The sequence below is a fragment of the Thamnophis sirtalis genome, unplaced genomic scaffold (assembly GCF_051295495.1).
Source record: "Thamnophis sirtalis isolate CommonGarterSnake01/CBP01778 unplaced genomic scaffold, rThaSir2_p1.2 scaffold_13, whole genome shotgun sequence".
Classification (NCBI taxonomy): domain Eukaryota; kingdom Metazoa; phylum Chordata; class Lepidosauria; order Squamata; family Natricidae; genus Thamnophis; species Thamnophis sirtalis.
Genome location: NW_028261393.1, coordinates 34,651,920 through 34,677,323, shown reverse-complemented (window position 1 = coordinate 34,677,323; position 25,404 = coordinate 34,651,920). Strand labels below are relative to the sequence as shown.

The 25,404-nt window shown below is 44.1% G+C and overlaps 1 long non-coding RNA gene across 1 annotated transcript in view; it reads right to left on the bottom strand.

The window, feature by feature from the left end:
- Window positions 1-680: 680 nt before the first annotated feature.
- Window positions 681-25,404, bottom strand: part of LOC148043141 (uncharacterized) — a 72,326-nt gene continuing 47,602 nt past the window's right edge. The window contains exons 3-7 of the long non-coding RNA XR_015698366.1: window positions 7,877-7,982; window positions 5,244-5,307; window positions 4,790-5,136; window positions 2,449-2,552; window positions 681-975 (exon numbers count right to left, since the gene is read on the bottom strand). This is a non-coding gene — a long non-coding RNA (uncharacterized LOC148043141). The remainder of the gene's footprint in view (window positions 976-2,448; window positions 2,553-4,789; window positions 5,137-5,243; window positions 5,308-7,876; window positions 7,983-25,404) is intronic.

Below are 25,404 nucleotides of genomic sequence, written 5' to 3'. Positions count from 1 at the left end.
ACTGCTAGATCAGCAGGTCAGCGGTTCAAATCTCACCGGCTCAGGGTTGACTCAGCCTTCCATCCTTCCGAGGTGGGTAAAATGAGGACCCAGATTGTTGGGGGCAATATGCTGACTCTCTGTAAACCGCTTAGAGAGGCCTGAAAGGCCTATGAAGCGGTATATAAAAATCTGCTATTGCTATTGCTATTGCTTTCTTCAATGCTCTTCCACTTGTTGCTTGTTGTCCTGCCTTCAAGTGCTTTGGAGAACAGATCCAATCCTCTCTTTTCTGCAACAGCTCCTCAAGTACTACTGTAGCAGTCTTCCAGTACCCGAGGAGCTGTTGCACAGAAGGGGTCAACCTGTTCTCAAAAACACCAGAGAGCAGGACAAGAAGCAACCAGTGGAAGAGCATTAAAAAGAGACACAACCTAGAATTATGGAGAACTTTCCTATCAGAACAATTAATTAGTGGGATGGCTTTCTTTCAGAAGTCATGGGTGCTCATCACTGAAGGTTTTCCAGATCAGACTAGACAGCCATTTGTCTAGAATGGTTTAGAGTCTCATGCTTGAGCGGGAGTTGGACTAGAAGACCTCTAAGATCCTTTCCAACCCTATTTTTCTCTGTTCCAAACTATATGTCAAGCTCCAGGGAAATCAGGAGACCCAGGCAGTTCAAATGAGTATAAAGATTTATTGCAAGCTTTCTACAAGAATCTGGAGTACTAATGGTCAAGGCAATTTGGTGGTAGATAAGGAATTCACGGTGGGCTGAACCTTAGGTCTCTTGTGGGTGCAAAGGGATTCAGCACTGATGACCCTTCCCTCTGGCTCAGCCTGGCCATCTTCTACAGTGTCTTTTCTTCTTGGCAGTCTGCCAGTTGCAGGTTCAGACAGACATCTAGAAAAGTCTGAACTAGTTTGAAGGAACATCAGTGAGCTGGGTTTACGGGATACAGGCCAAAGATGACATGGATAATTAGAAAGAAGCCTAAATGGAGGGACAAGAAACACTGTTTAACTTCTTTTTTTTTGCATCGGTAACAAAAATTGCAGTGAAAAAATGCCCTCCTCCTAAGTATTTAGGTCTACATGTATATAGATTACTTTTGCCAGCATCAGAAAAACTGGTTTTTCAATTGCAATATTTTTCCAACAGATCTTTATTTTCAAGAACATATGCTAGTGATCCTACCGAATCAATGAATCAATTTATTTTCAAATTTCACCATAGAAATCTTTGACTGTCCTTGCCACAGACCCTGATGGAAAGCAGATGGCACAGTTTGTTTAGTGACCCTTCAAAGTTGCAACATCACTGAAAAAAGTGACTTAGGATCATTTTGCACACTTACGACTATTGCACATCCTCTGCAATCTGATCAAAATTCAGATGTTTGACAACTGACTCTTACGTATGATCAATATGAAAGCCACTTCACAAACATGTAACTAACTTAACAACGGCAGTGTTTCCCTTAACAACTGTGGCAAGAAAAGTTGTAAATGGAGCAAAATTCACTTAACAAATGTTTCCCTTAGCAACTTAAATTTTGGGCTCAGTTGTGGTCATAAAACGAGGAATAGCTGTATAACTGACTGAAATTGCTTCTGGGAGGGTATAATCAAAAGCTCCAGAGCTGTCAAAAAATTAGAAATACAATTAAATTGCTTTTATCTTGAACCCAATCCAAAGATCTCACAGCATGCCTCCTCCATGTGCTGAGGTCGCATTGTTTGAAAAATCCCAAGATCCAGCTCCCTGGGACAGTTGAATGCTGCTATTTTTTTGATGTTTACAACACAGCTCTCTAAGTTCTAGAATCTGTTTTGTCTCATCATCAACATGATAAATCATTTATTTTCTTTTTCATATAAAGGAGTTTCCAGTCAGCTATAAACACAGATATCACATTTTTCTCAGGTCAAACAAATCCATTTGGCCATCTCAGCACATCCCATCATCTTCGCCAACCGTTCCTCCGTTGTGGGTAGTGCCGAATCTTCCCATCTTTGTGCATACAACAATCTCACTGTGAGGACGGATCTCCTTCCAAAAACTGGAGTGGGAACTAAGTGGCCTTTGAGCCACAGATCACACATTACCAGATAGGAAGGGAAATTAAGTTTCCATAAATAAATCTTTCCACTTATCGTTCTGGAGTGCTGCATTAATTCTGCCATTCTGGTTGCTTTCCAATTTTGATTGGCGGGGGGGGGGGAGAGAATGTGTAATTGGATGCAAAACCTCGAGATGAAAATTTCAGCCTATGCAGTCACTTGTCTGGAATAGTATTGGGTCTCCTGCTTGAGCAGGGGGTTGGGCTACAAAATTTCCAAGGTCCCTTCCAGCTGTTATTCTGTTATTCTGAGTTTATCTCTCAAATCACTTCCTTTTGCACAGTTAGAAGTTTTGCATTGTAAAAAAAAATTGTGAGCAATAAATGACATCTCTAGCACAAACCTCTTGGATCTTGTCTCTTCATTCAGTTGTGGAATTATTTTGATAGAAGGTGGTTAGTTCTGTATTCTGAGCCGGATTGTTGGCAGTACTATTTCTGGCCACTGCTGAAATAGGAAAAAAAAAACTTCCAGAAAAGAATTAATTGGGAGCCTGGATTCTTCTCCTTACTGCTGAATTGGTGTAACATGTCAGCCTGGGTACCACAAAATACACTCAAGAGAATCAAAATGTGTTGAATATTTTTTTAAAAAACAGCAGAGCTTCAGGGACATCACAGCTACCATCTTAACACTTTCCCCTATGCAAATAGTCCTCAACTTACAAGCATTTGTTTAGTGATTGTTTGAAGTTCTAACCACTTAAAAAAGTGACTTGTGACTTGTTCATTATACTTATTACTCTTGCAGCAATCTGAGGGCTACACAGGATAGACTTGAAACATGGTTTTGGTAGTACTGTTGCATTGGCTAACTAACATGGGTGTTCCTGTGTTTTAAATTAGCTTTTTCAAATGTATTGCTAATAATTTGCCATGAAAAGCCTCCCTTTCAGAAACTGGAACTGGCAGGAGAGCATTCGATACATTGCAGATCACGATTTCATTTTGAGCTGTTCTCAAGCCTCCATGAACAGAGCAAGTATTCATCCCAGTCTTGGGAAGCACTGAGAATGTATCTTACCCAAGGACTCATTTGGTTGTTTTTCCTTTCCTAATTTTTCTTTGACCTTTATTGAGCCAACTGTGGCGGCAGCCAAAAAAGCCAATGAAATGCCCAGTTCCTGTAACTGTTCTTCATATGTTTTAGTCTCCAGTCCCCTGATCATTGGTTGCTCTTCTCTGCACTCTTTCTGGAGTCTCAACATCTTTTTTATAGTGTGGTGACCAAAACTGGACACAGTACTCTAGTTGTGGCCTTACTAGGGGTTTATAGGGGTTTATTAGTGCCTTCCTTGATCTTGATTGTATCCCTCTGTTAATGCAATTAACATTGCATTGGCTTTTTTGGTGGCGGCTGCACACTGCTGGCTCTTATTTAGCTGGTTGTCCACTAAGACTACAAGATCCCTCGCAGAGTCACTGCTATTAAGCCTGGTTTCACCAGGTCTATATGTGTACTTTGGGTTTTTCTTGCCTAAGTGTAAGAGATAGCTGGAATATTTTCTATCCTGCTGGTGCAGCCAAGTAGCACCACTGCACCGTGTTGCTCCATCCCCAGCATTGCAGGGCTGTGTCCTGATCTTGAGAAACAGAATAACAGAACAGAGGCAGACGAAGCTAACTGTGTTTCTAACAGGAGGGGATGTGGCCCAGCATCTTGGAATGGTCGACGAGGGCCCCTGCCTCTGATCTCATCTCAGGCAAAAAGGAATCATAGTGGCTTCAGGATGAACAGGCTGCTTTAAAACCAGTACAGTTAAAAACAACGTAAGCCTACCTTTCACTCAGAGGTTGGGCAAGAGGAAGGCAATGGGGAGAGAGCAGATGTTGCCAGGAAAATTTGTATACAGTTGGGTGCAAGTGGGGACATAGCCCATGCCTGTAACATGCTGGAAAATGCTGAATGGAAGAGGAGGAGGAGGATTTTAGAAGTATCCTTTGGGTTCCTTAATCTGGACCAGCAAAGCACGGAATAAAAGCTTTAAGGAAAGATGCTGGTAGATCACATGAGTGCCATTTGGGAAAGCAGCCAGAAGAAAATCCAAACAAATGCAAACAGAAGGAAATGTGTACAAAATTAGTAGGTTGGCTTCCCATAAAATAATGGTGCTCTTCTGGAAGAGTAAGTAAATTTCAGCATTTCCTGCTCAGGCTGTGATGTGGCTTTTGCTCACCAGCTGTTCCCACGCTAGCCTGTCCCATGTGCTTTCCCCGTCTCTCCCTTCCCCCCTCCCCTCCTTGAGAGCTATTTCTGTTCTGACACAAGCTGATCTTTTGAAGGCCTATAAAGCATGTTCTGCCTTTTCTTGGAAAATAAAGATGGGCACCCTTGAAGAGGAAGCTGGATCCTTGGTGGCAGTGGTGGGTTTCAAAAAATGTTGGAACCTACTTTGTGGGTGTGGCCTGCTTTGTAGGAGTGGCTTTCCAGCCATGTGACCGGGTGGGAGTGGCTTGCCGGCCATGTGACCAGGTGGAAGTGGCTTGCCGGCCATGTGACCAGGTGGGAGTGGCTTGCCGGCTATGTGACCTGGTGGGAGTGGCTTGCCAGCCATGTGACCAGATGGGAGTGGCTTGCCGGCCATGTGACCGGGTAGGAGTGGCCAAGACGATGTCATTGAATTCTTTGCCCCAATGGACAATAAGATTAAAATAAGTACAAAAACAAATTAAAAAACTACTTACAGAAGGAAGATGACTGTTCTTGCCAGTCTTCAGTATCACTGACTCCAATGAATGGACTGCACAAAGAAGAGACACAGAAATGAACTCTTTCAGTGCATGCACTGCATTAGGATGAATCAACACACAAAATAATAGAAAAGGAAAATTACTGTCCTTTTTTGCATCTTTTGCACCACCACCTCACCATTTTGCTCCAATAACCTGCACAAAGGAGAGACACAGAAAGCAAGACTTTAATTGCATGCACTGCGTTAGGATGAAACAAGCACACAAAATAATAGAAAAGGAAAATTACTGTCCTTTTTTGTGTCTTCTGCACCACCACCTCACCACTTTGTTCCAACAACCTGCACAAAGGACAGACACAGAAAGCAAGACTTTAATTGCTTGCACTTCACTATCTCAAGGATGAACACAGCACAGAGCACACCCAGCAATTAAGACAGCTACTTACAGAGGAAGGATCTCACTGGATTGCCGGTCTTCTGCACACCACCTTATCACTTTGCTCCAACAACCTGCACAAAGGATAGACACAAAAAGCAAGTAATTGCTTGCACTTACACCTTACATAAGTATAACACAATGAAAGCGATACACTCAAGTACTTGTTTGTATTATTGATTTCCTGGTTGTTGATATTTCCATACGGTTCTTAGGCTTCCAGATTCCTGTGTTTCAGCTTTCCTGGTCTTTACTCGTGGATCATCAGCCATGTGGTGTTGCACTCTGAGCCAAACCTTCACTGCAGGAATTGGGTCCCATCTCTCAACAGGTATGCCAACAACACTTATCACCATCAGATTACTTATGTTTGGAACAATTAGGCGTGTTCTTTGCTCTGAACATATGAGGTTCATTTTTTAGAACCCCCTGTCCACCTCTGCCGAACTAACAGCAATTGTCCTGACAATATCTCTAGCTTTTCTGATACTGTCAGGAATTTTGTACTTGTCTGGATTTTTCAGCACATTTTCCAAAAAATCTCTGTAGTCGTTCAAATTAATTTCATAATTACAAATACTTCCAAATGCAACCAATCCTTCCTCTGCCTCAGCCCATGGAACGACTACCTCTTCAATGTTCCAGTAATCTGGCTCCAAATATGTGATAAAGTGTAACTTGTTTGCGGCTGGCAATAGGCTACCTGTTCTTAGATGGTTGCAATCCATCAGCCTTTTCTTCAAATTGGTGATGATGCTTGACAGAAGCTTGTCATGAGGAAGGGCAACAAATCATTGATTTGGAGCTAAATTGATGTTTTTGAAAGGTTGTGTTTTTAGCACTTCCACAAGTTCTGTTTCATATCTGCCCTTTCTCTGTCTAAGCACTTCAAAAGCATTGATTGTTCGCAATACTAACTTTTCGGCCATGATGATATTTGTCTCTCTCCCCTGTAAGGCATTTGACAGAAGAGAAATCTCATTTAGGATATCGATCATGAGGACCAAATCCTTCAAAAAATTTAGATTTTCAAAATGGGAAGCCATGCCTGGGAATCTTTCATTGCCTGAAAAAACTGATGTAGCGCTGGATAAGCACGCCACACAGCTATGGTTGCCCTTAAACTACAGGCAGCCCATCTTGGTCCCAAAACTCTGCCAATCTTCACATTTTCTATGGCCAAATGTTTGGAGATTTGGAAAAGGTCATTCTGGCTCTTGCAGGATTTGTGGAAGGTGGTATGCATTTTAATCAATGAAGATCTTGAAGTGGTTGATCTGCTTTACTTCTCTTATTGCATCATCCAGCACAAGTTGCAGGCGGTGGTTCAAGCAGTGCCAGAGGACGATGTTTGGGAAGTCTTGAGCTATTCTGGCACTGACTCCAGATTTTCTTCCAAGCATAACGTTGGCACCATTGGAGCAGAAAGCGATTAAATTCTTCTGTAGATATTCGGTGGTAAATCCAACTTTATGCAAGCTTCCCATCGATGCGGAATATATGGTCTCCGCATCTTGTTTCTCTAATTCCAAAAGCTCAACGAAGACAGTTGCTGGGCATTCTGGATCCTCAACTGTAATAAAAACTATCAGTACTGCTTTCATTGAAAATGTTGTGACTTCATCGATTATTAGGCACACCTTTTGATTATTTGCAATAATCCTTGAAAACACAGTGGTCTTGATTTGGTTCGCAATGAATTCAACTATTTTCACTGCAGATCTCCGTGAATGCAAGCCAACTCCCACATCCACTCCAACCGTATTTAGCAAATTTACCTGCACTTCGATGTCTGAGAATGGATTACATCTTTGTGCCAGATCGTAAACAGTAGAAAATATTGGGCTCAATTGTGATCGTAGGTTGAGGACTACCTCTAGTAGTGGTTGTTGTTTGGAATAGGGATGGTAGGAGTCCTTGATCGCAATAGAGCCCTTCCCATGACAATGGAACAATGACCTTCCCAAACCCACTTAAGGGTGTAAGGTTCCAGCAGTTTCCCTGAGCCACTGAAATGCCCAAGAAAGTGAGACTGAAGACAAGGCTTGCAAAAAGTATCCCCTTTTATTGATGGCCATAGCAAAAGCTGGGTGACAAAACTATCTCCAAAATATACAAACAAATGCATGTGAGGAATAGCCACACCCTGGAAGCGGGGCTCAGAGTATTATATACCTTTTAAGCAGATAGACACACAGTTTATCCAATCAGAGGCAAAGATTCGTTACCAACCTGATCTTTAAAGCGTTCTTTTGTTCAAGCCCCTGTCTCTGTCTCCCTTATCTATGGGATATTCCTATGGCCTTGTGTAGAGGGTGGGTGGCTGCCCCCTTTTTGTCAAATTGTTTTTCGGGGGAATGCTTTAAGGATTTATGAGCCAGGAAAACTCCCTAGTTTGGTTCCTTTATCTATGCGGCCTGTGTAACAATTTCTTCTACTAGCTTTCAAAAATATGCCTAGCTTTGAAGCCAAGAATAGAAGTGAGACACAGCAGTGAGAAAACACTTGCAGTCCAGTATTAAGGTTACAATTGGCTAGGCTAGAAAACAACTAATTTCTGACAGTATACAATAATATAAGCAGAAGCCAATATTGATTCATATTGATTCATAAACTCCCTCAAGGGAAAAAATGAACTCTTACCCTCAGTGAGCTCAGATGTTGTGCTATTCCTTGGTTTTTTTCTAACCTCCATTTGTTGAAAAAGTCCAAATGGCTCCGTTCCACAGATTAGCAGAAGGCTAACGACCTGAAGATAATAAATTAAATTGTTTTCCCCTGCTGAGTTTCTGCACCGTGACATCATGTTGAACCAAGCAATGTTGCATATCTGGGTCAAGAAGATGGTGAGAAAAGTCAACTTTGTCGTCCCCCCCCCCTCCCAGTAGTATTGGATGAAAAAGAACCAACAGCCGTTAAATGTCGATGGTCCAGCTTGGTGTCTCCTCTGTCTTGGCTTTTATGCCTTGCAGAAGAATTCTTGAGGAAACGTGCAAAGTCAACAGCCATCCAGTGGGACACATCTGCCTGAGCTCACTTTGTGACCTGGAGACTGACATCAAAATCTGAAAGTCCCTTTGCTCACAATTTGTCCCCGCCATTTAACTACTCCAAGAACTATTTAGTGCTGTCTCAACTTTAAGTCCTCCAGAAAGAACTGTGGACAGAGTCATCCTTTCAAACCTCCACTTTGGCTAAAAATTCAGAATGATTGTCCGTCACCTCTAGAGGTGCAAAAATGGATGGACAATTGAGTTCTATAGTTATGTAAGGTTTGAGAATACTCTGAGATCAACCGTTGACTTACCTGAACGGTCCTTCTATGTGCGCTGCGAGGGGAATCCAAGTATGGATTAACTTTGTCCATTAGCCTAGAGACTGAGTTACATAATTGTTGGCCATGCCTCCTCTGACTGGATGGGTCAGTTTTGTACAAAGGTCAACCGTTAAAAGATTTGTAGCAATGTCACTGATGGTCGTAGCCCAGAAAAAGGTATCAATAGTTACGTCCAGAGTAAACTCAAGTCATCAAGTCAGAGTAAAGTCAGTCATCAAGTCAGAGTCTTGACTTTGCCCTGGCCAGCCGAAGCCGCGGGCGGGTTTGGTTTCCCCTCGCAGCGCACATAGAAGGACCGTTCAGTAAGTCAACGGTCATTCTCCTGTGCGCTGCTTGGGGAATCCAAGCATGGGACATGCCAAAGCAATTAAGTTCCAGGGCGGGAGCTAGGCTGGTCTGGGCCCTCTGGAGAAGAGAGCACCCGCTGCAACACTCACTGCCCAAAGGAGACCTCAGCTGAAGCATACATATCAATCTTGTAATGTCTAATAAATGGTGATGGCGTCAACCAGGTAGCCACCCTGCAAATCTCTTCCACTGAGGCTTGCGTAGCCCAGGCTGCTGTGGTAGCCGCACTCCTGGTAGAATGAGGAGTGATGCACCTGGGGACCTGTCGGGAGTGGCTGTCATAAGCGAGAACGATGCATGCCTTTAACCATCGGCTGATGGCATGGCTGGAAGGAAACAAAAAGTGCCTCCGACCTCTTGAATGATGCAGTGCACTTCACATAGCGCCGAAGAGTCCTGCGCACATCCAGGTGATGCCACTGGCATTCCTGTAGATGGGAAGGGCGGGGGCAGAAATCCGGGAGGATGAGCTCCTGTGCCCTGTGGGACAAGGTGTTGATCTTTGGAAGGAAGGCCGGGTCCAAGCGAAGAACGACTCTGTTGGGGTGAAATATGCAGAGGTCTCCGCGAACTGAAAGCACTGCCAGCTCAGACACCCTCCTGGCCGATGTGATAGCTACCAAGACTCTGAGTACCAGAGTCAAGTCCCAAGTCGGGTAACGGTGCACGGTCTGAGGTTAGCTGCTCCCTTTAGAAAGGATTGGACCCGTGAGTGTTGAGACAATAGACAGCCATGGCCGCCTCCAATCATTGTGGACAAGGCCGTGACCTGCCGGCGAAGTGTGTTGGGGGCTAAGTCCTTGTCAAGTCCCGTCTGCAAAAAGTCCAATACTTGGGGCACCAAAGCCCTGATAGACGCCACTCCACTTGATCCACAGTGGCCCTGCTCAGCCAGTCCGCCTGTGTGTTGGAAACGCCCGAGATGTGCTCTGCCTGAATTGACAACAGTCTGCTCTCTGCCCAGTGATGTTGTCTTCCCGCCTCCAACATCAGGGTCCTGGAGTGGGTGCCCCCTTGGCAGTTGACATGGGCCTTGGAGGCCACATTGTCGGTCAGGACCAGTATGTGGTTGTTTGATACTATGTCCCGGAATTCTTGGAGGGCTAGACGGATGGCTCGGAGCTCCAGCCAATTGATGCTGTTTCTCAGCTCTTGATCAAACCAGCAGCCCTGTGCGACTCAATCCAGGGCATGGGCCCCCCACCCGAAGAGGCTGGCATCTGTTGTAATTCGGATTTGGTCCGGTTCCTTGAATGGACTCTCCCTGAGGAGTTTGGAGGACGTCCACCATCAAAGGGACCTGAGTGGTTTGGGCGGGAGCCGAACCTTGATCTGAGAATGCCTGGTGTGGGCCCTCTGGAAGGGAAGCAAGAACCATTGAAGAGGGCGAGCATGGAACCGGGCCCAGGGAACAATGTCTATACAGGAGATCATTTTCCTGAGTAGTTGGGAAAGTGTTGCCAGTGGTAAGAGTCTCTGAGATGATACCTGACTCACCAGGTGCTGGATGCTCTGTCGTCTTTCCTGAGACAGGGACACCTCACACGTCACGGAATTGATGATGGTCCCCAGGTGGAGCAACGACGTGGTCGGCTGCAGGTGGCTCTTGGAGAGGTTCAGCACAAACCCGTGTTTCTGTAATGTGTCCATTGTGCGATGCAGATCCTGGAGGGCCTGTGATGGAGACAAGACCAAGATGTTGTCTAAATAACAATTCACTCGTATGGGGACTGAGCGAAGCGATGCCGCTACAACCGCCAGGAGCTTGGTAAACGTTTGAGGGGCCAGTGATAGGCCGAAGGGTAAGGCCCGGTACTGGAAGTGGCGTCCAGTGAAATGAAAGCGTAGAAACCTCCGGTGTGCCAGATGGATGGGCACATGGAGGTATGCTTCCTTGATGTTGACTGATGTCATCATGTCGCCCTGGCGGATTGATGCCAAGATGCTTTTGAGGGATTGCATCTTGAACCTCTGATACTTGATGTACAGATTGAGCCTTTTCAAATCTAGGATGGCCTGCCATCCCCCCGAGCTTTGGGGCACTAGGAATAAGATGGAATAAAAACCTAGCCCTTCCCGTCGCTTTGGAACCTGTTCTATAGCGTTGATGGATAAGAGATGTTGTATCTTGGAGTCCATTAGATGCCTTTTCACTTGGCACCTGGGTACAGGGCACTTGATGAATCACCTCGGGGGGATGGAGAGAAATTCTAGAGTGAGGCCCAGCCTCACCACCTGGAGGGCCCAAGCGTCGGGCGTGGTCTCCGCCCACTGGTGAGCGAAGTCCAGAAGGCGTCCGCCGATAGGCTCCTCCCCTTGTGAGTCACCGGTACCCCCGAAAGGACCGGTTGCCGGCTCCACAAAATGGCCGCCTCACCTGGAGGTGTGCCTGGTTCTGTTGGTGACCCCTATCCCTGGCTCCCGTACGATCCTGACCCCTGTCCTGAGGATGGGTAAGGTTCTGTTATACTGGGGAACATAGGGGGCGGTAGTGAATCCCGAGTCCCCTGCATGAAAGGGCTGGCATCTATTATAAGGCTGTTGCCTCCTGTCAGCGCGCCTACTAGTAGATGGGAGCATTTATCTCAATTTCAATGAGAATTGGGTCAAGTGCTGGCCCAAACAGCGCCCCGCCCTTGAATGGGGTGGAAGCGAGCCGCCATTTGGAGCGGACGTCCGCTTGCCAATGGCGGAGCCATACAATCGGCAGGATGCTTTGTTGGACACCACAGCCCGGGATGCGAATTTCACTGCATTAAGTGTAGCATCCGCAGAGAATTCCAATGATGCCATCAACTTGGTAATATGTTGGTGAAGGCGCATGTCATCGGGGCCAAGCCTACCCTACAATTGCCTGAGCCAGACCAAGGATGTCCTATTAAAGAAGATGCCGCAGTAGCAGCACGTAAGGCCCAGGCCGCAGCCTGATGAGTCTTTCGAATGACCAACTCACCCTTCCTCCACCAAGGCCGAATCCTCACTGTAAACTGAGGGAAGAGGCGAAGGTGGATCTGCCTGAGGATTAGGTAACTCTGTAGGCCCAGCAGTAGGCCAGGCACCTGAGCCCTGCGATGTAGCTCTGCATCCACACCCTTGGAAATTGCTGTAGATATCATGTGGTATAACTCTGGGGGAAGTCCCAAGTCCTGGCCTTTTGTGGGCCTCAGGCCTGCAGCAGTAGGGGTAAAGGTGGCTGAAGGCCCAGGACCTGGAGGCGCATGGGCTGAAGCCAGGCTTATCTCCGAGAGACTCGGAGGCGATTGGGGCCCCAATCCACCCTCCTTTAAAGTAGACATTGGGGGCAAGGGAAGATCAGCGGGCCAACCCTGGTTCCCTGGGAGACACAGGGGAGGAGCGGGAGAGATCCGCTGAGGAACTAACACAGGGGGTGAACCGCTAGCCGTCCCAGATGCCTTGTCCAATGCCTTGGACTTGCGCTTATGTGCTCTATCTGGGGTCGTGGATGAGGCCCAGGGCTTTTGGGTAGAGGCCCTGGTGGTGGCCCTGCTAGACCTTGGGGTAGCTTCAACTCCAATAGGGGGCTGAGGGGCATTACTGGACTCCCCAATACCTCCGGAGATAAGTAGATCTGCCATGGTATTAAATGGAAAGAAGTGAAAAGGCTCAATCTCCACCGACTTAATAAGCACTTTGGAGCTCCAAGGCCGATTTTGCTCCATTCGCTAATGCCTCGTGAGACTGAGAAACTACTGCGCACAACCTCCTCACTGCCGAATGACCAGGCAAGAAAGGGAACGAGGGAGAGAGCCATTGATGCAACATCTCTGCCTGGGTGCAAAAGCGAGGACACGCCCCTTGTAGCTGACCAGCACGCGCACACGGACCAAGGCATCCAAAATGGCAGCCGCAATTTCAGCGGGAGTTTTAAAAGGCGCCGTTTGAATTGCCGCAGCCACATCCAGCTCGGCGGCTCCGCCAACGCCGCGGCGAACTCGCGGTGAGCCCAGCGGTCCGGAAAAGTCACATTGATGAAAATTGGAAAATTAGACCGCGCCGGCCAGGGCGGGTAGTTCCCATTGCAAGCGGCGCGGAATGGCAAACTGATCCCCAGCACATGTGGCAGCCAAAGGAGTGGCAAACCAACTCCCGAATGAAGCTGCGGAAGTAAACAGATGGCTCGGTTCCAGCATTGCCGAATTCTCTGAAGTTAAAATCGTGGAGAACGCTCTCAACGCTGTGAGTGCTGTAACTGACAACGAATTGTCGTCACCCCCACTCCGTGCCTTAAAGTTTATCACTAAAAGTCACACACATCCAAATAATGAAAATGAATCTGTGGAATCCTGAGTAATTTGTCGATTAGTCTAGAGAAAGTTGATATACGTCTCTTTAGGCTGGACTGAGTTAAAAAACTGACCCATCCAGTCAGAGGAGGCATCGCCAACAATTACGTAACTCAGTCTCTAGGTTAGGCTAATGGACAAAGTTAACCCATGCTTGGATCACTGTTCCCTCTAAGCTGCGCGGCTGTGCGGCCATGCACCTGTCAAGAAAATGCCGCGCAACAGTTTCCAACTGCTGCGCAGTGTTTTTCAGCATGATAAATCCTCGGCTCTACCAGCCGCCTTCCTCCCCCAAAATGAAACTGCCCAGCCGGGGCGAGCAATGAAGCCGAAATGACGCCATGCAATTCAGGACCGAGAGGAATTGACAAGCCCGGCAGATAAAAATCCTCCCCCGCCGCCACCACCAGCAACTCCTGGCCCAGGACTCTGTTCAAGCTTGTCAAGGAGTGGCTGTGCTGCCAAGCCAGTTCCATCTTTCGGCAGGCCCAGCCAATCACCGCACAAGCAACTTAAAGGTGGTCATGAATAAAAGGTGGGAACGTCTCGGGGGTAGATTCGGCCTCCGCATCTACCCCCGAGACGGAAGGAAATGTGTGATGGATGGGAGGGAGGCGGTGGTGGAGAGGGAATTGCGGTGGTGGCAGCTTGTGCCTTAGTTCAGATGGGCGCGTTGCATCCTTTTTGCTGTGTGGTCTGGGGGGCGCTGGGGCTGCTCCTAGTGGTTGCCTCCTCTTTCCCTGAGGGGAGAGCGGAGTACTTAAATCTCCCGGAACCTGCAGCCCCCCCCGTCGCTTATTGGCGTCTATCCGGGACTTGTTTTTGAAGCTCTGAGTGTGTAGGGCAGGCGGCGAGTCCGCGAATTGTTTTCCTGAAAGTAATCTCCACTTAACGGTGTGGAGCTTCCTTGTGATAACCGTGAACAGGACCACCGGCTGGAAGGGCTGCTGGAAGCATATTAGAGCACTCTGCCTTAGGGGAAACGGTTGGATTTCAGGATCCCAATCGGTCTGTTGCACTTATCTATTGCAAAGTATAGGCGCGAAACACACACACACACACACACACACACAAAACGTTTAGTCTGGGAGGGGATTTCTTTCTGGTTGATTCTGAAAGTGTAGGGTTATATACCTCTTTCCATTATCTGTCAGGTGGAGGCTTTTGCTGACACTTGCATGCTGTCATTATGTATTTTCTTTTTAAATGCTTTGAATTAGTCTTCTGTTTTTTTACCAATGGCACAAGAGAAGAAAGGGATAATTTTCAGGAAATAGAAAACTAACCTACGGTATTGGTTCGCATCTGTTATGCATCTTTGTATTTTTACGTCTGAAAATTAGTACTTACAAATCAACATTTCATCACACATTCCATGCATTATTATACTATTTGCGTATGAAAGGGCTGTATATTAAATGAGCCATTTAATATATTGAAAACCAACTTTATTTTCTGTTGGTTCATCCTCTCAAAGGTGACTGATCAGATTTCTTTAACAAGTTCAAATTGGCCTAACCTCCATGTAGATTGTTTTGGCAGCAGTAAAGAGTCTACTAGTTTTGGGGGGATCAGCCATGGTCAGCTAGGTGTTACTATCCATAGCATTGATACAGCAAATGGTTCCAGTTCTTGGATCATCATATAAAAACAAATGGTTAAATATAGTTTACAGCCAGCCAATATATAAATGTTGTATACATGCAACTCAATAAATAATAGGTTTATATACCCAATTGCTAATCTACATCAATGGGTAATTTATTCATAACTTGCTAATATCACTGCAGACTATTGGATAGTAAGGGGGGAAATATAAAGCATATAAAGTAATTCATAGTATGGAAAATGTAGATAGAGGGAAGTTTTGATCCTTTCCCCATAGAGTCTCATCCATTGAACTTGAATACAAGTAGTCCTCAACTTACTATATATATTATAGTTATATATTATGTAACACTTTTAATTAAGCGGGTACCTTGAATAAACATAACTTTGAGTTTCAAATAACACTGATTTCGTTGTTGTCTTGGGTGAAATCTGTGAAAAAAATTCAGGTGCTCAGACATGAAAATGTGTCACTCAAACATTATACTTTTCCGCACACACTGAAAAAAAATTAGAGGGAACATTGGCTTGGATTCCCCAAGCAGCACACAGGAGAACCATAGAAGTTTTAGAACACATCCAAGTCACAATGAGCCAAGCATGAGACTTAAATGGAGGCTTGAATAACAATCAGCATTTAATCTTTAAAGTTTAAAGACATGATGGTCAGTTCTTCCCAACATACCCCAAGGATATGCAGGGAAGAACTCCCCTTCAGAGAAGGTGTAGCTCCTTTTTATACAGTTAGAGACATCATAGAATAACATCCTGCTTTTACAATACTCCTCACTAGCCTTACCAGCATTATCTCCTTCCTCTGTTCCCAGGATTGGCCATTTGCCTCCCTGTTGTGAAAGGCACAGATCAAAGGTGAGATACCTTCTCAGGTAGAAGGGGGAACATATCAAAGGCATCAGTTTTACAGTTCTTTACAGACCCATGCACACATGTGTGTGTGCTGCCCCTTGTCCGCATGCGCATGCGACCAGCGCTCCCCCCGCTTTTGGCATGGTTTTTTGCCCCCTCCCCAAGGCTCCAGAGGCTTTATGGAAGCCTGGGGAGGGCAAAAACAGCCCCCCCCCAGAGGCCCTCCAGAGGCTTAAGGAGCTTCCCTGAAGCCTCCGGAGGGCGAAAAATGGCCCTACGGGCAACGCATAAGTTCGGGAACAGTAACTTCCAGTTTGCTCATAGCACCATTTTTTGCCCTCCAGAGAGTCTCCTGAAGGCCCCAGAAGGTGAAAAACGTCCCTTTGAGCAAACTGGAAGTGATTTCCAATTTGCCCGTAGAAAAGAAGGCCAAAGCCAGTTGACCAGCGCACACATGCACGCTGGAACTGACAGGGCAATGCCTCATGTGCCCTAACAAATGGCTCTGCGTGCCACCTGTGGCAACTGTGCCATAGGTTCGCCATCATGGGTCTAGTGGTTAAAGCATCAGACTGGAAACCCAGAGGCAATTGAGTTCCAGTCTTGCCTTTAGCACAAAGCCAGCTAGGTGACTTGGGCCATTTACTCTCTCTCAGCCCTCGGAATCAGGCAATGGCAAAGCGTTTCAGAAATCTTGCTGAGAAAAATTCAGGAACCCATGCAGGCAGTTGCTAGAAGTCAGCACGGACTCGAAGGTACACACAATTCCACATTAAATGTGCTCAGTGTCTAATGTCAAATCAAGTCAAGTCAAACTTTATTACATTCACTGACTCAGGCATCATTAAAACAAGCACTCATGAGATACAAAGTACAATGTGATGTACATGATAAAAAGGCATGATAAAAAGATTTATAGCTGTGTTTGTGGTCAACACTGCACAAATTCTATGGACTACAAATTTGAACTTTGCAACAGCCAAATTCTCTTGGAGCCCTTTTCTACCGAATGAATTCTACTAACCCATCTGGACATCAGCCAAGAAGAGGGGACAGTAACAGGGGGCCTTAGTAAAAATTAAGGGCCAGTAGGATATGAGTTCATGATCCAATGCACCTCTCTTTACGAGGGAAAAAGCCTTTCAACATAGAGATTTTGCAGTATTTATTCTCCAGTGTCACTGATGGCAAGATATTATACTGCAGACTTCCGGATGGGCGTGGTCTGAGAGGAGTTGTTGTTTTTAATAGCTCTGGATCCTTGGCTGTGTTAAGCTGTGTAAACAGTATCCATCAACTGTTTGACAGTTTGATTACCTCTTCTCCGGGCATAGGAGGAGGAGGTGAGCAAGCTGTGTTTTGGCAGAGCTCCATTTAACACACACACCCCAGAACATAAATCTGGGGGTGGAAAGACGGAGCCCCCCGGTAACATAGTGAATCTCTGCATCAAGGACTTCTTTTGCCTTTTTTGCAGAACAAAGGCATACGTCCACCCTCACCTCAAGGATTGATTTATTACTGATTCCAACTCGGGCAGAGCTTATACTGGAGAACTTCTAATTGTATGTATTAAGACTTTAACTCCATTTTTAAAGAATTCCTTCTGACAAACTACTTGCTAGAAATACACAGAAAATGGCGCCGAACAGTTTTGTAGGAGGGGTCAGGCTCTGAAGCCACAGATTTCTACGAAGCTCAGAACATTTAAAGATCATTAAATCAGTAATGATTTATTACTAACTTAAATAGTAATTGCTGGACAAGCGGTTTGCCTGGATTTAGTAATTGGGTGGAGAAGATTAAATGTGGAATGGCTTCTAAACAGCAAAAGATTGCCTCGAAGAGCGCTGGTAATTCACCTGCTCCTGGAACTAAATTACAGTCACTACTCCCCCACCAATCCCTTCCTACCCCTGTAGGGGAGCCTTTGACCTGAGAAATACTGCAAAAAGATCTAAGCGTGGCCTTAGCTGAGGCCTTAAAAAATCATGCTGCTGTGATGGAAATTAAAATAAAGGAAGAGATATCTGCTGCTCATAAGGAATTATCAGAATAATTTATGAATTTGGTCAAGATTCGGAATCAACAAATTAGAGACGATATTTTAGAGGCTTTTAAGTGCCTATCTGGTTATGTATCTGGAATTGAAAATAAATTGGAAGCTCTTAATGATTCCAATATTAATCTGGTAACGAAAATGGATGTGGTTCAACAAAAGGTTGGTGATGCAGAAAATGAAATTATAATGCTGCAGTATAGACAGATGGAATTTGCCTTAAGGATAAGAGACCTCAAAGAGAAAAATCAAGAAAATTTGAAACAGATTTTCTCAGAAGCCTTTGATCAATTGATGGGACGGTCAGGAGGGAATTTTGATTGGCAGATTGATAAGATATATCATGTTAATTCCTGGCTCACCAGACAAAAGCAACTCCCAAGAGACATTGTGGTGTATTTTGCTACGAGAGATATGAGGAATTTGAGACTGCAAGAATCTTACAAAACTAAGCTTCAAATTGGGGGTCAGGAGGTGACTGTTTTGCAGGAAATACCACCCAAAATGTTGAGATCAAGGAAAGACTATGCCTTCTTAGTCGATTAGCTCAAAAATCGTCAGCTAAGTTCAGATGGGAGGCCCCAGATGGGCTAGCAGTTACTTACCAGGGGCAAAGATATTGTCTTAACTCAGTATGGAAGGCTCAAGATTTTTATAATAATATACTGAAGGCTGGACATTCCCCCCCTCCTGGACCCAGAGAAAGAGAACAAGAAGGACAGGATAGACAACAAGCTACGCAAGGATCACCAAGGCTGGACCAACTTCCTCTCTCAGAACTAGAAGGAACGAAGGAGCAAAGACAAACTCGTGTGATTACCAGGCGAATGGAACAAGAATAAAAAAGCAACAAGCTTTACAACAAACACACGCTACCATCCAAGAATTCACAGGTTTTAGCTCAGAAGCAGTGGGTGGAGCCAAGCCAAAAGCCAAATTACAGGATTTCCAGATGGCTCTTAAAAAACTTCAGGGAGCTAAAGATGACAACTAAGTTCTTAACCTGGAACGTTAACAGTTTAAACTCCCCACAGAAAAGGAAGAAAACAAATCATTATTTGAAACAATTTAAGAATGATATAATTTGCCTGCAAGAGACTCATATTAGATCAACTGACCAGAAATATTTGATTAATACAAGACTTGGACAACACTTTGTAGCTTCTGCTTCTGAGAAGAAAAATGGTATAGTTATTTACTTAAGAAAGGACATGAAAGCTGAATTAATTGAAGCAGACTCCCAAGGAAGATGTATTGCAATAGAATTGGTATTAGAAGGGAAAAGGATACTTCTAATGGGAATATATGCTCCTAATCAACAACAAGATAAATTTTATTAAACACTCCATACTAAGTTAGTACATTGGGACTATGGATCTTGCATATTATTGGGTGACTGGAACGGTGTTATGGATACCAAGAAAGACAAGAAGGGTCTCCAGCAAAATATCCAAACGCAAGCGAAATTACCCAAGTCTTTTTTCGATATGATGGATGATTTCGAACTGAGAGACATCTGACGAGAAAGGAACGCAGAAGAACATGACTTTACATTTTTTTCCGATAGGCATCAATCCTTTTCTAGGATTGACTTTATACTAACAACCAATGATTTGCTTTCTAGGGTGAAGAAGACGAAGATATGCTCCAGAGTTTTATCAGATCATAATCCGGTTTGGATGGAGCTGGAATTTGGGACGCAAGCAAGAAGGACTTGGAGATTGAATGAAAACTTATTTAGATATGAGAAAAATATTAATGAATGTTAAAAATTGTTAAGAGAATATTTTGTTTTTAATATGAATAAGGGTACATCTATGGAAATGATTTGGGATGCAAGTAAAGCGTATATGCGAGGAGTTCTAATAAATTTAAATAGGTTACAAAGACATAAACAGGGGGGGAAAAGAATCGAACTAGAGGAAGAAATCAGGAAGAGAGAACAGGAGTTAATACTAAACCAGGAGATAAGAAGATTAAAGAAGCAATTACCTTATTAAGAGAGCAATTTAATATGCTGATGTCAGACCAGGTGGCTAATAACTTGCTATACGCAAAACATAACACTTTTTGTAATGTAAATAAATCTAGTAGATGGCTAGCATATCTGATTAGGAAGAAACAGAAATTTTGCAATATATCAAAATTACATTATAAAGGGAAGGAAGTGTATCAACAGGATGAGATTCAAAAGGTTTTTCGTGAATTTTTCACAGGATTGTACATAAATGACAAAATACAAGGTTTAGATATAGATAAATACCTGGATAAAGAAAAAATACCCATAGTTAAAGATGAGCAGAGGGAAAGATTGAATCAACCAATAACTTCGGGGGAAATTATCCAGGTAATTAAACAACTAAAGGTAGGGAAAGCACTGGATACAGACAGCCTGACATTGGCTTATACCAAAAATTTACAATTAGAAATGGTAGAACCTCTTAAGGAACTATTTAATAAGATCAAAATGGAAGGGAAGGTACCCCCATCTTGGAGGACAGCTTTCATATCCCTGATACCAAAAGAGGATCAAGATCTTAATCAACCAAAAAATTACAGACCTATATCATTACTTAACATAGATTATAAAATTTTTAGTAAAATACTAGTGAATAGGTTAATGTTGGTTATTCAACAATTGATTCATAATGATCAAACAGGTTTTATACAAGGGAGACAAATGAGAAGTAATGTAAGACAAATTGTTAATATACTGGAATATTTGGGAAAGAATAACCAAATCCCTGCTGCGCTTATATTTCTAGATGCCAAGAAAGTGAATTGGCAATTTTTATTGAAAATAATGCAAAAAATGCAAATAGGAGAGCACTTTTTACAATCAATTAAAGCAATATATCAGGAACAAACAGCTCAAATCATAGTCAATGGAAGCTTAACAGATTCATTTAAAATCGAGAAAGGTACAAGGCAGGGTTGTCCTTTATCCCCATTACTGTTTATCATAACTTTGGAACTATTGTTGAACAAAATACAGGGCTCAGATGATTTACGTGCTTTCGCGGATGATTTGGTTATAACATTAACCCAACCACAGGACTCTAGTAAGGTTTAAATGAATATGATTAATCAATACAGCCAGGTGTCCGGATTTAAAATAAATTTAGAGAAAACAAAGATGCTAGTTAAAAATATGAACACTAAACAAAGGGAAGAATTAGAAGGAATGACAGGATGTGAAATAGTTAAAAAGGTTAAATATCTAGGAGTCTATATTTCAACCTCAAATGGGAAATTATATAAGTATAATTATAAGCCACTATGGCGCAGCATGCAGACAGAGATGAAAAATTGGGTAAAATTACAATTATCTTTGTTGGGAAGAATAGCAGCAGTGAAAATACCTAAATTTTTATTTCTTTTTCAAATGATACCAATACTTTAAAAAGATGCAAATTTGCTAGAGTGGCAGAAGGGCATTAATAAATTTGTATGGGCAGGGAAAAAGCCGAGAAAAAAAACTAAAAATAATGCAAGATGTGCGTGAGAGAGGAGGTTTGAAATTACCCAATTTAAAACTATATTATGAAGCAGTAGTTTTATCGGTAATTAGTGACTGGATTAATTTAACAGATGATAGAATACTTAATATCGAAGGGCATGATTTGGTATATGGTTGGCATGCTTACTTGCTATATGACAAAAAGGTAGATAAGAACTTTAAAAGTCATGTTTTAAGGAATGCTCTATTGCGGATCTGGAAAAAATATCAATACAAAATAAATGATAAGATACCCATGTGGGCAATTCCTAAACACGCAATAGAAAACATAAATATAGTACAAAAACAGGATGTAATTACATACAGACAGCTTCTTACCTTAGAATGAGGTGTATTACAATTAAAACCCTTGAATGTACTAAAAGCGGAAAAGCTTATTCAAACATGGTTTCAGTATGGGCAGTTACAGGCCAGATGGAAAAAAGATCAAAAAATCGGTTTTATGCAAGACGAGGATAATTTACTAAAACAAATTAGAGATCAAAGTCCAATGCATATAAAGAGACTATATATTGCATTAATGGAAATGGATTCAGAAACAGAATTAGTTAAAGACTGTATGATAAAGTGGGCCCAAAATTTTGAAGAACCAATAATGTTGAATACATGGGAAAAGATTTGGGTAAGAAATGTAAAATTTACACAAGCCAAAAATTTGAGAGAAAACTTTTATAAGATGTTTAATAGATGGCATTTAGATCCTAAAAAACTGGCCTCTATGTATCCTAATTTACAACCTAAATGCTGAAGATGTGATTGTGCTGATGCTACATACTATCATATATGGTGGACTTGTAAAAAGGTTAAAGCATTTTGGATAAAAATATGGTGGATTATGCAAAATGTTCTAAAAAAAAGGATAAAGTTTACCCCTCAGTTATTTTTGTTAGGTATAATTACTGATTGTACAGTTATAGAGACTTACCTGATTTTGCATTTAATAACCACAGCAAGACTGCTGGTGGCGCAATACTGGTGGAAGAAAGATTTGCCTACTATTCAAGAATGGACATTAAAAGTAACAAACCTAGCAGAGATGGCTAAAATATCAGCATATCTCAAGGACCATTCCAATGAGAGACCATTCCATTCCGCTGTATGGCCGGGGTGGCAGCATGCAGTTTAAAGTGCCAGCGTGCCTCCCGGCTACAAACCAGGACATGTTTCGCTCTATGGTGGGCCGAGACGGCATGCACTTTAAAGTGTCGGCATGCTTTCCGGGCCATCCATTCACCAGCGGCAACACCGCCTTCTCCCTGAAATCCACGCCGATGGTGGCCTCGGTGCTGGCAGGGAAGGTGCTGCCGCAGAACTGGACCGTCAGGCAGGTCTTGCCCACGTTGGAGTCCCCAATGACGATGATCTTGAAGATGCGCGCTTGCACCGATTGCTCCAGCGAGGCTTCCAGCTCCATCCCGGTGGGCGGAGAGGGCAAGGGAGGACTGGAGGCGATGGACGGGCAGGCTCAGCAGCGCCGCTGCACCAGCACAGCCAGCCCGAGGGACGAGGGGCGGCCAAGCCTCAGTCGCCCAAGAAGCCTCGCTTCGCTGCCGGCCGGGAGCCGCCCCTGGGGCCGCTCAGCCATTGGCTGTCAGGCGCCAGCCGGCTTCCAGCACCCAGCATGCCTAAAGGTGGAGCTACAGCCCGCAGCTGGAGACTGACATGCTTGGCCCGGAGGGCGGCAGTCCTCTCCTCTTCTCTCTCCCCTCCATCAGCAATTGGTTCATGAAGGCTGTGTGAGCTGTAGAAGGGAGGACCCGGTCCCGCTCTATGGCAGACGGCGCTGGGACTTTAAAGCCCTCCCACCGGGGCCCTGCTGCCACGGAGGCTTGGCTGCCCCTCATCCCTCAGGCTGGCTCTGCCGGTGCAGCGGTGCTGCTGAGCCCGCCCGCCCGCCCATCGCCTCCAGTCCTCCCTCGCCCTCTCTGCCCACTGGAATGGAGCTGAAAGCCTCGCTGGAGCAGTCGGTGCCTGTGGACAGGGCTTTAAAGTGGCAGCAGGGCCCCGATGGCAGGACTTTAAAGTCCCGGCGCCGTCCGTCATAGAGTGGGCCCTGGTCCTACTCTATGGCGGATGCGGCGCCGTGGCTTCAGCGGGGCTTTTGCGCTTGCCTCACCGGCCATGAAGCTCACCGCACGTCACTGCATGATAGCAGTCTTCCAATACTTGAGGAGCTGTCATAGAGAGGATGGGTCAATCTATTTTCCAAAGCACCCAAAGGCCAAATAAGGAATAATGGATGGAAACTGATCAAGGAGATATTCAACTTAGAAACAAGGAGGAACTTTCTGACAGTGAGAACAATCAACTCATGGAACAGAAGTTGCCTTCAGAAGTTGTGGGAGCTTCATCTCTGGAAGCTTTCAAGAAGAGTCTGGACTGCCATCTGTCAGAGATGGTGTATGGTCTCCTGCTTGGGTGGGGGGAACTTTGTTATTCTGTTCTGTGTCTTGACCTCCTAGAGCTCCAAAGAAGAACCAGGAACATCCAAAGATCTTCTGGCTGGTTGGGTAACCTATATAGTGGATCCCTCACAGGTTGCTTCTGATAGTGAGAACAATCAGCCCATGGAACAGAAGTTGCTTCCAGAAGTTGTGGGAGCTTCCTTACTGGAAGCTTTCAAGAAAGACTGGACTGCCATCTGTGCAGGGTCTCCTGTTTGGGCAGGGGGTTGGACTAGATGACCTACAAGGTCCCTTCCAACTCTTTTTGCTTATTTATCCACTTTATACTCCTAACCAAAATCATCTCCTTCTCCTCCTCCTGAATTTGAATTCAAAATGCACATTTTGAATCTTGATTCATTTGAATCAAGTACTAATTTATTTATTTTATTACCTTTATTTGCCACCCATCTTATTTATCTTTCTGGTCCTAATTACCATTGTTAACTAAGGACTACTTGTTTAGTAGTGCATTTATCCTATTAGTAAACCAGTGACAATTGATGAGTACCAAAAAAAGATAACTCTGTGGACTGGTTTCAATATAGATGAATCATTTATTCATTCATGTCAATTGATTGGCTGCCCAACTCCAAAGGATCGTAGGATCCAGTGGTTGGCTTGGCTTAGCCTAGTAGTGTATAAAGCTAGCTGATTGTGCTTCATTCAAGAAGAAGCCACGGAGAGAGAACTCACAGCTTCTTGCAAGGCTGAACCCAACCTCTCACTAGAAATGGAAAGCTGTCACTAGCAGGAGCTTCAGATCATTTTCTCTGTGCTTCAAAGTCAACTTGAACTGAGGCCAGGATCAATTATTGCCTGGTTTATTTTTCCAGCCAAACCACTTTACTCTCTATAAATCCACGAGGACTACCTGCTAGCAAGCTGGAGGTAACTGAAAGGGAAGGCTTATGCTTATCCTAGATGACAAACCAGGAATGGAATGGAATGGAATGGAATAGTGTTGTTGTTGTTGTTGTTGTTGTTGTTGTTGTTGTTGTTGTTATTATTATTATTATTATTATTATTATTATTATTATTATTATTATTATTATACAATTGTATCACAGCGGCCAGTTGTTTTGCCGGATTTGGCATTGGTTACTAGTTGGGCCCCACCCAGGGGCCTAGGACGTCGTAACGTATTTTCGTAATATGCGTGCAGATCCAAGCAGTGCGGCTTTTTGCATTTGACTGATGGTGATTTTGTCAATTTTTAACTGTTTTAAATGTAATTCCAGTGCTTTTGGAATAGCACCCAGTGTGCCAATTACCACTGGAATTACCACTGCTGGTTTGTGCCATAGTCATTGAATTTCGATTTTTAAGTCCTGGTATTTTGCGATTTTTTCATGTTCCTTCTCGGCGACCCTGCTATCACCTGGTATTGCAATATCTATGATTGTAACCTTGTTTTTCTCAACCAGTGTGATGTCTGGTGTATTATGCGCCAGTATTTTGTCCGTTTGTATACGGAAATCCCACAAGATCTTGACCATCTGATTTTCGGTGACTTTTTCAGGCTGATGTTCCCACCAGTTTGTTGCTGTTTTAATATTATAATTTTTGCACAAATTCCAATGGATCATTTGCGCTACTGAATTGTGCCGCAATTTATAATCAGTCTGTGCGATTTTTTTACAGCAGCTGTGTATGTGATCAACAGTTTCATCAGCTTCTTTGC